This window comes from Aegilops tauschii, chromosome 1 (assembly GCF_002575655.3).
Source record: "Aegilops tauschii subsp. strangulata cultivar AL8/78 chromosome 1, Aet v6.0, whole genome shotgun sequence".
NCBI classification, from domain to species: Eukaryota; Viridiplantae; Streptophyta; class Magnoliopsida; order Poales; family Poaceae; genus Aegilops; species Aegilops tauschii.
Window position 1 is genome coordinate 249057719 of NC_053035.3, and position 12909 is coordinate 249070627.

At 41.9% G+C, this 12909-nt stretch overlaps 1 long non-coding RNA gene and 1 pseudogene across 1 annotated transcript; one reads left to right on the forward strand and one right to left on the reverse strand.

Annotated features, from left to right (window-relative positions):
* The first annotated feature begins 7904 nt into the window (after positions 1 to 7904).
* Positions 7905 to 8957, forward strand: LOC109773691 (uncharacterized). Its single transcript, XR_002235398.4, has 3 exons — positions 7905 to 8286; positions 8488 to 8551; positions 8652 to 8957. It is a non-coding gene; the product is annotated as an uncharacterized lncRNA (long non-coding RNA).
* A 919-nt stretch (positions 8958 to 9876) lies between these two features.
* LOC109773702 (uncharacterized) lies at positions 9877 to 12621 on the reverse strand (annotated as a pseudogene).
* Positions 12622 to 12909: the final 288 nt, after the last annotated feature.

Consider the following 12909-nt stretch of genomic DNA (forward strand, 5'->3'; position numbering starts at 1 on the left):
AGGGAACCCGCCTTGCAATGCCAAAGACAATCTGCACGCCGGACTCCTCGTCATTGAAGCCAGGTTTAGGGACTACTGAGGGAGTCCTGGACTAAGGGGTCCTCGGGCGTCCGGCCTGTTGTCCATGGGCCGGATTGATGGGCTGTGAAGACGTGAAGGCCGAAGACTATACCCGTGTCCGGATAGGACTCTCCTTGGCGTGGAAGGCAAGCTTGGCGATCAACTATGAAGATTCTTTCTCATGTAACCGACTCTATGTAACCCTAGATCCCTCCGATGTCTATATAAACCGGAGGGCGTAGTCCGGAAAGGATATACTCATTACCGTAGTCATACAGGCTAGGCCTCTAGGGTTTAGCCATTACGATCTCGTGGTAGATCTACTCTTGTAACACTCATATTCATCAAGATCAATCAAGCAGGAAGTAGGGTATTACCTCATAGAGAGGTCCCGGACCTGGGTAAACATCGTGTCCCCCGTCTCCTGCAACCATAGTCCTTAGACGCACAGTTCGGGACCCCCTACCCGAGATCCGCCGGTTTTGACACCGACAGGGGGCGCCACCTCCTGGCCGGCCCTCTCTCCTCTAAGGCCCATGGTGGCCCATTAACTTCACAGGGGGGTTGGGTTACGGTAACCCTCCGGCACTCCGGTTATATCCGAAACTCTCCGGAACACTTCCGGTGTACGAACAACATGGTTCAATATATCAATCTTTATGTCTTGACCATTTCGAGACTCCTCGTCATGTCTGTGATCTCATCTGGGACTCCGAACAACCTTCAGTACATCAAATCACATAAACTAATAATACCAATCGTCATCGAACGTTAAGCGTGCGGACCCTACGGGTTCGAGAACTATGTAGACATGACCAAGACACTTCTCCGGTCAATAACCAACAACGGAACCTGGATGCTCATATTGGTTCCTACATATTCTACGAAGATCTTTATCGGTCAAACCGCACAACAACATACGCTGTTCCCTTTGTCATCGGTATGTTACTTGCCCGAGATTTGATCGTCAGTATCATCATACCTAGTTCAATCTCGTTACCGACAAGTCTCTTTACTCGTTCTGTAGTGCATCATCTTGCAACTAACTCATTAGTCACATTGCTTGCAAGGCTTATAGTGATGTGCATTACCGAGAGGGCCCAGAGATACCTCTCCGACAATCGGAGTGACAAATCCTAATCACGACCTATGCCAACTCAACAAACACCATCGAAGACACCTATAGAGCATCTTTATAATCACCCAGTTATGTTGTGACGTTTGATAGCACACTAAGTGTTCCCTCCGGTATTCGGGAGTTACATAATCTCATAGTCATAGGAACATGTATAAGTCATGAAGAAAGCAATAGCAATAAACTAAACGATCATAGTGCTAAGCTAACGGATGGGTCATGTCAATCACATCATTCTCTAATGATGTGATCCCGTTCATCAAATGACAACTCATGTCTATGGCTAGGAAACTTAATCATCTTTGATTAACGAGCTAGTCAAGTAGAGGCATACTGGTGACACTCTGTTTGTCTATGTATTCACACATGTACTAAGTTTCCGGTTAATACAATTCTAGCATGAATAATAAACATTTATCATGATATAAGGAAATATAAATAACAACTTTATTATTGCCTCTAGGGCATATTTCCTTCACTATGCTAATATGATGCACTGCTGTGATTTTGCTATGTGGAGTTGATGTTGAATTTGAGATATTATTGATTATGTGTGAGATGATCTTACAAAGTTTGTCAGACTTTATACTTTTGTCAAATACATATGAATTTTAAGGAAACAAAAATATGGAGCGACTGCGTGCAACTATCCTATTTAGATCTTCTATTGAAGCACTAGTGCCCTATTTTACATCATATGCTGATGTTGGAGGTTTTGTAGAAAAAATCCTCACTTTTTGGTGATGAAGTTGTGGCTGCCTGACTTGCTTACAAGAGCGTGAGACCTTGGATCACTTGCTGGTGCAGTGCTCGTTTGCGCGCGCGGTCTGGTTTGACATGCTGCAGGTGAAAGGATGGGAGAACTTCACTCCTACAGCTCAAGCTCAGGTGGTGGATGACAATGAGCGATGTAGCATCGGATGCTCGAAGGAAAGAAGTGAATGCCTCATCATCCTCGTCATGCACTCGATTAAAAAAACAGAGTGTTCGACAAGGTGTCAAGAATAAGGAGCAAATTTGGGATGAGTGGCGAGTTTGGCAATTGGCGCCGCAGTGGAGGCAGGCTAACCGCGGTAGGGTGGGCATCAGTGAGTAGTTTGTAATAGATGTCTTCGGTGGAGTGTGTGGCCCGAGGCTTCTTTCGTCTCGACCACGCTAGTTGTAATGCCTCAACTCTATTATCCTTTCTTAATAAGGTGACGCGCAATTATAACGTATGAAAGAACATGCGGTGCCCCCATGTTTGGTTTTGGTAATTGATGACAATCTCTATGGACTAATGGTTGCCTTGAGTTATATTTGAAGGATTTGTCCATAGGCATTTCTTGAAGTTCATGTGTTGGTTTCAAGGAGTTTATGTGGTGACCAAGGTGTTATTAAGGTATTATCCAAAGATTGGTCATGTGAGAGTTGAGCTTATTGCAAGCATGTCTTGGAGAAGAAGATTGTGTGATCATTCATGTATATCTTCAAGACATCATCCAAATGAAGAGAGTTGAAAAGATTCATGGTTGATCAAGACTAAGTCAAGAGTGAATCAACTTGATCAACTCACAAAGCGTAGAAGATGTACCGAGAGGGATCAAGCGATCCCATGGTGTGTTCAGTGAAGCATCATGAAGAGATCAAATGCTTGAAGCTTGCCGTCCATTGTGGTGACAATGGACTTGTGAAGATGTGCGGAAGAGTGGCTCACCCATAGTGGAGCATGGGGGAGCAATCAACTAGTCTTCATCGAGCCAACGCAACCAAGAAAGGTGGTCCAACTTGAGGGAGTCAAGATCGTCATCATCTAGCTCAAGTGGACCATGTGCAAGGCAAAGGTTTGCTCTTGATAGGTTTTCTATTTTACCGGTCTCATGATGGTAGTTGGGAGACCGGGTTATAGGATCGATTGCCGTACTATCAAGGGGGGCTCTCGATGAGTAGCTTGATCGTATAGTTCATAGAGAGCTCAAACCATTGCATCCTTGCATCATCTTTATTGGTTCTTGTTTGGTTCTTCTCTTTGTGAGTTTTGGAGCTTATGGTCATCTTGATGACAAGCTCGAGTTCATCGAAAACGGAGTTCACTCGCATCTTCTATGATGTTTTCGATGTTGGAGGTTATGCCGGTTCTTCTCGGTTGGAGGTTTCACTCCTCTATTTGTTTTCGATGTTGGAGGTTATGCTGTTTTGATGCTACTCGTCTTCCTCTATCCAACAAGCTTGAGTTTGCTTAATTCGGAGCTCATATGCAGAAGTTATGGCAGTTTTGGTTTCCTAGCAGTAGTACCGCGGGCCGAAGCGGTAGTACCGCTTGGGTGCTACAAGCGGTAGTACCGCTCTAGAGCGGTAGTACCGCTCCAGAGCGGTAGTACCGCTGGTAGCCCCCAGCCGTAGTACCGCTTCGATCTCGTGCTAGTACTGCCTCGATTCGAGGGGTCTTTTTTCGTGTCGGGTTTTACGGTACTAGCCGCGGCAGTGGGGGCCGTAGTACCGCTCGTATGCGGTAGTACCGCCCTGACCACCGCGGTAGTACCACTCTGGGCCCAGCGGCAGTACCGCGAGGGGGAGCGGTAGTACCGCTTGCCAAGCGGTAGTACCGCTGGCCAAGCGGTAGTACCGCTCTCTGCGGGGCTGGTGTGGGGGGTAACGGTTGGATTGTTCCCCCCACTATATAAGGAGGTCTTCTTCCCCAATGAAGCTTATCTCTTGAGCTCGTGTTCTTCCCCCATTGTTGACCTTCTTCGAGCTTGCTAACTCTCAATCCCTCCATGGATTCTTGCTAGTTTTTGAGGGAAAAGAGAGAGGAGATCTAGATCCACATTTCCACCAATCACTTTCTCCTCTAAGTGAGGGGAACCCATTGGATCTAGACCTTGGAGTTCTTGGTGTTCTCCTTCTTGTTCTTCCTCTCATCTTCCTCCCTAGCATTAGTTGCTTCGGTGGGATTTGAGAGAGAAGGATTTGGGCACTCCGTGTGCCCTTGCCATTGCATTTGGTGCATCGGTTTGAGTTCTCCACGGTGATACGTGGACGTTACAAGTTGAGAAGCTTATTACTCTTGGGTGCTTGGTGCCCTTGAGCTTGTTCCTCTTGGGTGCTTGGGCGCCCTAGACGGTTGGTGGTGTTCGGAGCTCAATCATTGTGGTGTAAAGCTTCGGGCAAGCGCCGGGGTCTCCAATTAGGTTGTGGAGATCGCCCCGAGCAATTTGACGGGTACCGGTGACCGCCCCCAAGGGTTGCCAAAGGGTACGGGTTCGGTGACCGCCCCCAAGGGTTGCCATTTGTACGGGTTCGGTGACCGCCCTCAAGGGTCCCTTAGTGGAATCACGGCATCTTGCATTGTGCGAGGGCGTGAGGAGATTACGGTGGCCCTAGTGGCTTCTTGGGGAGCATTGTGCCTCCACACCGCTCCAAACGGAGATTAGCATCCGCAAGGGTGTGAACTTCGGGATACATCGTCGTCTCCGCGTGCGTCGGTTATCTCTTACCCGAACCCTTTACTTATGCACTTTACTTTGTGATAGCCATATTGTTTCTTGTCATATATCTTGCTATCACTTAGTTGTTTATCTTGCTTAGCATAAGTTGTTGGTGCACATAGGTGAGCCTAGTTGTTGTAGGTCTTGTGCTTGTCAAATTAACCGCTAGGTTTATTCCGCAGTTGTTCAAGCCTAAACCGTAATTATTTTAAAGCGCCTATTCACCCCCCCCTCTAGGCGACATCCACGATCTTTCAACGTGTGTTCTAAAAAAATTGATGATGAAAATTTTACACAAAGCACTATTTGATGGTCGTTGCTATGAGTCAAGATCCGCCACCTTGCGAGTCGTGGGATTGACAGATTAAACGGTCAAACATCACCTTCTATCATTGCAACATAGGGTCATGTTGCAATTTTTTTGCAACATAGGTCAAGTTGTAGTTTTTTTTGTAATGAAGGCCTTGTTGCATTTTTTTGCAACATAGGTCTTGTTGCAACACAAGTCATGTGATTTTCCGTGGGACGCGTGGCACACTGACGGTAGATCCGTAACACGAACTGTGTTGTGCTCGGCTGTTTTGCAACACAACAATGTTGCAAAACATGAGTGCAGTGTGGAGGGTGTTGTGCCCCACACGATCAAGTGTTGTTCGAACGGTTGCCGACACGATCGACACGCCGATCCGCTGGTTGAAAGGAAATATTTTCTCTATTTGATGATGTATTTTACATCATCTATTTTATCGGAGATGCTCTAAAACTTAGGACGCTGACAACTGCCACACGTGTGGCATGTAGTAATACCGCCCATACATTTTTTACACTAAAATTGTCATCCAAAAAATAATCTTAAAAAAACTATAACTTGCCATCCAAACAGAAAATTGTCATGCTTCACATCTAAAGTTGCCACCCTCTTGTAACTAAAGTTGCCATCAAAAAAAGTATGGGTAAAGTTGTTTCGTGCCACATATGTAGACGTTATCATTTGGGAAAACTTAATCTTTGACTCCCGGAGGTGGGATTCCGTTTAAATTGTCAATCCGAAGGGATGCTATCTGTCCAGCTTCAGTTAAAAACAGCGAATAAGTAAATTTACCGGAATCGGGATGTACTGGTGAAGCATCCGCTCCATGTCAACATCAAAATGCACACTGTTCTTTGACTAATAAACTATGGAATCTTTTGTGGGGTGAAATACATCTCTATACTAGTCTGACACCACCTGACCAATACGTTAACATGTCCCACAACCTTTCCATTTAGTAATGCATGTGTACTCCCAGACCACTCAGCCTATAGTACCAACATTTTACTTTCTTGTTAGCCATTAAATGTTTGATATCTTTTTAATAAATGTTTTATTTTTAATATTTTTGTATATTTGAATTCCTAAAGACAAGATCTTTAAAACAAGACCAATATTCAATACGTATATTTTAGCGTAGATTGAATTTTACCGTTTCATTCGCTTTGGCATTTCAAAAGAAAAGGATGTAACTCATTTCAAAAAACTCATTTCACTTTATCTAAAAGCTAATTTCACAATTAAGAAAACAAATTTGAGTCATTCAAAAATACAGATTTAACTCATTTTAGAAAACTAATTTTATTCATTTTAAAACATTGATTTCACTCGTATCAAAACACATATTTAAGTCATTTCAAATAATTGGTTTCGCTCATTTCAAAAAGGTGATTTCACTCATTTCAAAAAACTAAATTCACTCATTTTGAAGCACTGATCTCAGTTATTCCGAAACACATATTTCACTCATTTACAGAAGCAATTTTACTCATTTCAGAAAACGTATTACGGTCATATAAAAAACGAATTTAACTAAATTTAAACACCAACTTCACATATTTCATCCGTTTCAAAGAACTGGCAACACTAATTTCGTAAAACTAATTTCACTCATTTCGGAAAACTCATTTCACTATGTTAAAAAAAATGATTTCACTCATATGAAAAAACTGATGTCACTCATTTCGGACACATAATTTCACTAAGTTGAGAAAACATATTTCACTCATTTTCATATTTCAGTTCGAGATGAATTTCAGTCAGTGCAAAAAACTGATTTCACTCATTTAGATATTCTGAAATAACAAGTTTCACGTATTTCACGCCAAAAAATGTGTCATGTGCATGAAAAACATATTTCACTCATTTTAAAAAATTGCTCTCACCCAATTCAAAGATAATATTTCACTATTTTCTAGAAAGCCAATTTCACTCAAAGCAAATAACCGATTTCAAATATTTCAAAAAACTTATTTGATTCAATTAAAAAATCAGTTCAAAAAACAATTTCACTTGTTTCGTAAAACATATTTCACTCATTTAAAATAGTTTGAAATAATTAGTTTGACATGTTTTACATGACTAGTTTCAAAATTCTGAAATAACAAGTTTCATGTATTTCACACCCCAAATGTGTCATGTGTATGAAAAACACATTTCACTCATTTTAGAAATTGGTCTCACCCAATTCAAAGCTCATATTTTACTATTTGTAGAAAGCTGATTTCACTCAAAGCAAATAACTGGTTTCAAATATTTCAAAAAACTTATTTGAATCAATTCAAAAAGAAATTTCACTTGTTTTGTAAAACATATTTCACTCATTTCAAAAAAAAGTTTGATATAATTAGTTTCACATGTTTTACATGACTAGTTTCAAAATTCTGAAATAACAAGTTTCACGTATTTCACACCCAGAGATGTGTGATGTGTATGAAAAATATATTTCGCTCATTTTAAAAAAAATGGCCTCACCCAATTCAAAGATCATATTTCACTATTTTTAGAAAGCTGATTCCACTCATTTCAAACATAACTTGTTTGAATGTATTAAAGATTGATCTTGTTCTGAAGGTCGTGGCTCCAGGAGTTCAAATATATACAAAGTTTCGAAAAAAAAATTTGTTTCGAAGATATGAACAATCTAAATAGTGAAAAGGGAATTAAAAGTGATGGATTTTGAGATGGAAAGAGGATAGATGATGCCAGAGACATGCATGTTATAGTATGTACCATGAGCAGTAAAAAGAGAAAAGCAGGACCATGCATACGTCCTTTGCATGTGTATAATGGGTCCTTTGCATGTGTATGATGGGTCAGGATGAAATACGGCGACTTAAATAAAGAAAAGAGGAGAATACAAATGTACATATTTTAAGTTGGCAGCATGCTATTAGTGAGAGAACCACCGGTACATCCAGGTAAAAAAACACTTTGCGAGCTTTCCTGGGACCTTGAGATTTTCTGGGGATGGGTTAGAGTTGCCGTAAGTGCCTTCCCCTGCCGCCCCTCCCGGCTCCCGCTCCAAGCCACCGACGCGTTCTCCCGCTCCTCTCTTTCACCGGGAAGGCGGGAAGGACCCATGGATCTGGGCCGAACCGTTGCAGGCGTGCAGCCGGCTTAGATCCGGCCGGATTCATGCTCTTCTTGCCGGGCAGCGGGAAGGAGCAGACCTTACTATCCGTGGCCCGCGAGAGGATGGGGTGGCGGTACAGCGGCGCTTGCTTCCAGGGCTGCCGCTCGCCTCAGCTTGCAGGCCAGCTTACTGCCTCGTCGAGCTGCAGGAGTAATCCTTGAATAGTTGCAGCCAAAAGGTAGCAATACTGTACTTATACGAAAACCTAGATTAGTAAATTGATTGGAAGTTGACTTGATTAGAAAGAACAGAGCAGGATTGTTTGGGGGAAAGTGGAGTGCAACTCTAGTGATGTATAAATGTCAATATTTAGGCAGAAAAAGACCAAGATGTTAAAGTCGACTTGATCATACTGTCCTTTTCCACTCTTTGTATGCAGTGGGAGCAATAAAAATGGGAAGGAATGCTGGCGTAAATGAAGCCCTCTGCTCAGCAAAATCAAGGTGAACACTGTATATTGTTTTCATCCATACACCTTTTGCCCTTTAAATTATTTGCAGGTGTGTTGTCATGTCATGTATTTGTGTGCTCCAAATTCTGCAGAAATATTTGAGCTGTGATTTCAAGAAAATAAATAAAGCTAGAGTTCATCGTAATTAGCTGTCCAGGATGTGCCAAGGTATAAAATAGCTAGTTATTGTTACATATGGCTGCTCCTGCAACTCAAAACTCTGGATAAGTACTAGGGGAATGCAAGCAAGTATTATCAGAGAAAGAGAACTGGAGTCCGTTGTGTTGAAGCAAGGATATTTGAAATGTGTATTTGATACAAGTAATGTTAAATTTTCTTGCCTTCCTGGTATTTTATATAAAATATGCAACATAACTGCATTGCAGCGTTGAACTGAAGGATGGAAAAGCTGATAATCTGATTTTGGAAAAACATCTACAGACAATGCAGTTTAGAAGGTGTATTATTGGAATGCTCCCTTAAACACTGACCTTGATTCCGTCTCTTGCTCTCTAGTTTTTGGACTCCCTCCTATCTCAACGCCGGTAACTGTGCATGTGCAGAGCACGTTCGAATAACATGAAAACAAATACATTTATGTTTTTTAAAGTATACTTATTAGAAAATTAAATGTTTTCGTGCCTTCAGTATTGTTGATGTGGAAGAAACTATAGAAAAACATGTTCCGCGTTTTTTAAGAAAGGTTAGTAAATACTGAATCAAACATATTAGAAGCACGTTTTTAAGCTCACATATATCTATCGTTACATAGTTTCATGTTAAATTAGAAAAACACATTGTTCGGAATTTTACATCACATCTTGAAAGCATAGGCATGAGATCTTTTCATAAAAACAATATCACTTAAAAGGACAACTTCTCTATGCACATAAAAACAAGATTCTCATGTATATAATACTCCCTCCGTTCCTAAATATTTGTCTTTTTAGAGATTTCAAATGGACTACCACATACGGATGTATATAGACATATTTTAGAGTGTAGATTCACTCATTTTGCTCCGTATGTAGTCACTTGTTGAAATCTCTAGAAAGACAAATATTTAGGAACGGAGGGAGTATAAATTAGAGAGTAACAGAACAAAATAATTAAGTATACTAAGAGGCCATATGTGAAAGTGTTATTAGGGGAGGTTGTAACATTTGTCCACAATAACTGGATGAATACTTATGAAATGGGGTTGACAGATCAAAAGTATACCAAGTTCAACTCATGATTTTATATTGGTATAAATAATAATTTCCCATTATTATCTTATGAAACTAGTGCTCAAGAACAAGGCACTGATGCTGCATCACTCTGAACTACATTTCCTAGTTAGTTCTACAGCATATCAAGCCCTTATCTTGTTCATCTCAGAAATGACATCTCTCATGGACAGTCTGTCAGTTGGTCTTTTCCTGCAGCATGCTAGGGCAAGTCTTGTGACAGAGTACATGTAACTATTAATATCTCGCCGTGTCTTCTCAACTGATAGCAGAAGGGGATCAACAATCTCCATTAGTTGTTCTGGATATGCCATCTTTGCATACTCGAGCAAGGTCAATCCATCTGTAAACATACCATGTGTAGGCGTCTTCCCTGTAAACATCTCAAGGAGGACAATACCGAAGCTATACACATCCCCACTTGTAGATATTTGACCACCTTCACCGTATTCTGCAGTGCACAAACAACATGAATAATATACCGAGCAAAGCAACCCAATTTGCTAGAACAACAATAAAATAAAATTTAGTTACCTGCAGCGACATATCCGATTGTTCCCACTACGGAACTCTTTGAATGGATCAATTGCTCCCCTTCTGGATCTATGAGTATCTTTGCAAGGCCAAAGTCCCCAACATGAGCAACCATATCCTCTCCAAGAAGAATATTGCTGGGCTTCAAGTCACAGTGAACTATTGTTGGCTGGCAGTTGTTGTGCAGATAGTCTAGAGCGGCGGCAACATCAAAAGCAATACTCAGTCTCTGCATTAATGTCAGAATTTTGACTGGATTGGATGAATATATGTCTGGATGTAACCACTTATCAAGACCCCCATAAGGCATGAAATCGAGAACAATGGCTTTGAAGTCATTCCGGTTAAAGTCAAAGCAAGAGCAGCAAGTTATAACACTAATCAAGTTACGGTGGCGAATTTTGACATGTGCCTTACACTCTGCCTCAAAACTTTTCGTGGAACCAGATTGTTCAAGGTCAAAAACCTTCACAGCCACAGTACTTACTGACCTCTTGAGCATCATCCTCCCCTTATAAACACACCCATATCATCCAGTACCAACCAAATTGTCAGTTGTGAAGCCATTTGTTGCTTGGAACAAGTTGTAATAAGAAACTCAAGGATGCATGTCGCCCATCAAGGAAGGAGCTACCAAAGTTGCTCTTACAGATGGCAGTCTTAATTTATTTTTCAGTGAGAAGAAACCTAGTCCCACTATAAAGCACACAAAGATGATTATAATGCTTGGGATCATTGCATTTCGAATGACTCGGGGTATCCTCTGACCGCCCCCAATTGCTTTGGATGGACATGAAGGCAAATGCAACTCTTGAATGCCACCACAAAGCTTACCATTCCCATAAAACGTGAACCCAGTCAAATTGATGAACACGCCATGTGCTGGGACTTGCCCATCAATAAGGTTGAAGGATATGTCGAGTCGGTAGAGTGACATCATGCTTTCCAAGGTCTGGGATCTGTGCAGACAAATTGTTCCGTCCAAGATACAGTTCTTTCAGGCCACTCATGAGTCCTAACTCTTGAGGGATTCCTCCTGTGAGCCTGTTTTTGGTCAAATTCAGCAGTGCCAAGCCTCGCATTCTACTTACGGACAAAGGAATCATACCGTTGAAGTAGTTATTATCCAAACGGAGCTCCATCAAGCTCTGGCATTTGCTGAGAGCGTCTGGCAGCAGCCCAGACAAGTTGTTCTCATGGATGTACAAGTATGTGAGCTCTGTAAGACCACCAACCTGGGATGGAAGGGAACTACTAAAATGATTCCTCGATAAGTCCAGAACGTATGACAAGGACGACAGGCTAAAGATCTCTCCTGGTAATGGACCTGAAAGCGCATTGTTCGAAAAGGTTGCGCTGACAAGTCGTTGTAAATTTCCAATGTTCATTGGAAGAGGTCCCTCCAACATATTGTTATCTACTGAAAGGTGCTGCAATTGTGTTAAGTTCCCGAGCGAGGGCGGCATCTTCCCAGAGAGTTGATTATTCTCTAGTGTCAAGAACTGGAGCATGTTCAGTCTTCCTATGCTGTCCGGTATGGGGCCTGTTAACTGATTGCCAGATAGCCCTAGCTTGAATAGTTTGGGAAAGTTGCCAATGCCAATTTGTATCTTGCCCGATATCCCATTGTATCTGATGTCTAGGGCTTCAAGTTGCCCTGATAGGTTTGCGAGAGAGCGCGGAAACCCACCACTAAACTTGTTGTTTTGCAATGTGACCCAACGAAGGCTTGTGCAATTTGTCAGGGAAGTGATGAACCCCCAGTCTTGAACAGTGGTTGCCTCCAGCTGGTTTCCATTAAGCATAAGGTATTTTGGGCAGAGTGTTCCAATCTCTGGAGGCACGACTCCGGTGATGTTGTTACCAGAGAGGTCCATGGATTGGATTGTAGTTGCATTTGCAATTGAAGCTGGAATTCTTCCCGTGAAATGGTTCAGAGCAAGGATAAGGTATCGGATGTGTGGCAGGCCATTGCCCAAATTGGAGGGCAGTGTGCCATGCAGTTGGTTCATTTGGAGACCAACGAGGATGAGGGATGAAATGTTGAAGAGCATTGTTGGAAGGTTTCCTGATAGGTGGTTTACTTGCAGTGCTAGAGCCTCAAGCTTACCAAGCCTGCCAAGGCTCTCAGGGATTGGACCACTCAGCTGGTTTTCATTGAGGTATAATCTCCGCAGCGATGAGAGGTTCCCAAGTGATGGTGGGATGATCCCAGTGAAGCTATTCTTTCCTAGTGAGGGGTATCGTTGGAGGGTTGGACTATCCATGGACACGTCCGAACGTGTCTGTGGACATTTGATGAGGTCTGTTTAGTGATCCGCTTTGGAGATGCCCTAACCTAGTTACTGAAGGAAATATGCCCTAGAAGCAATAATAAAGTTGTTATTTATATTTCCTTGTATCATAATAAATGTTTATTATTCATGCTAGAATTGTATTAACTGGAAACTTAGTACATGTGTGAATACATAGACAAACAGAGTGTCACTAGTATGCCTCTACTTGACTAGCTCGTTGAATCAAAGATGGTTATGTTTCCTAACCATAGACATGAGTTGTCATTTGATTAACGGGATCACATCATTAG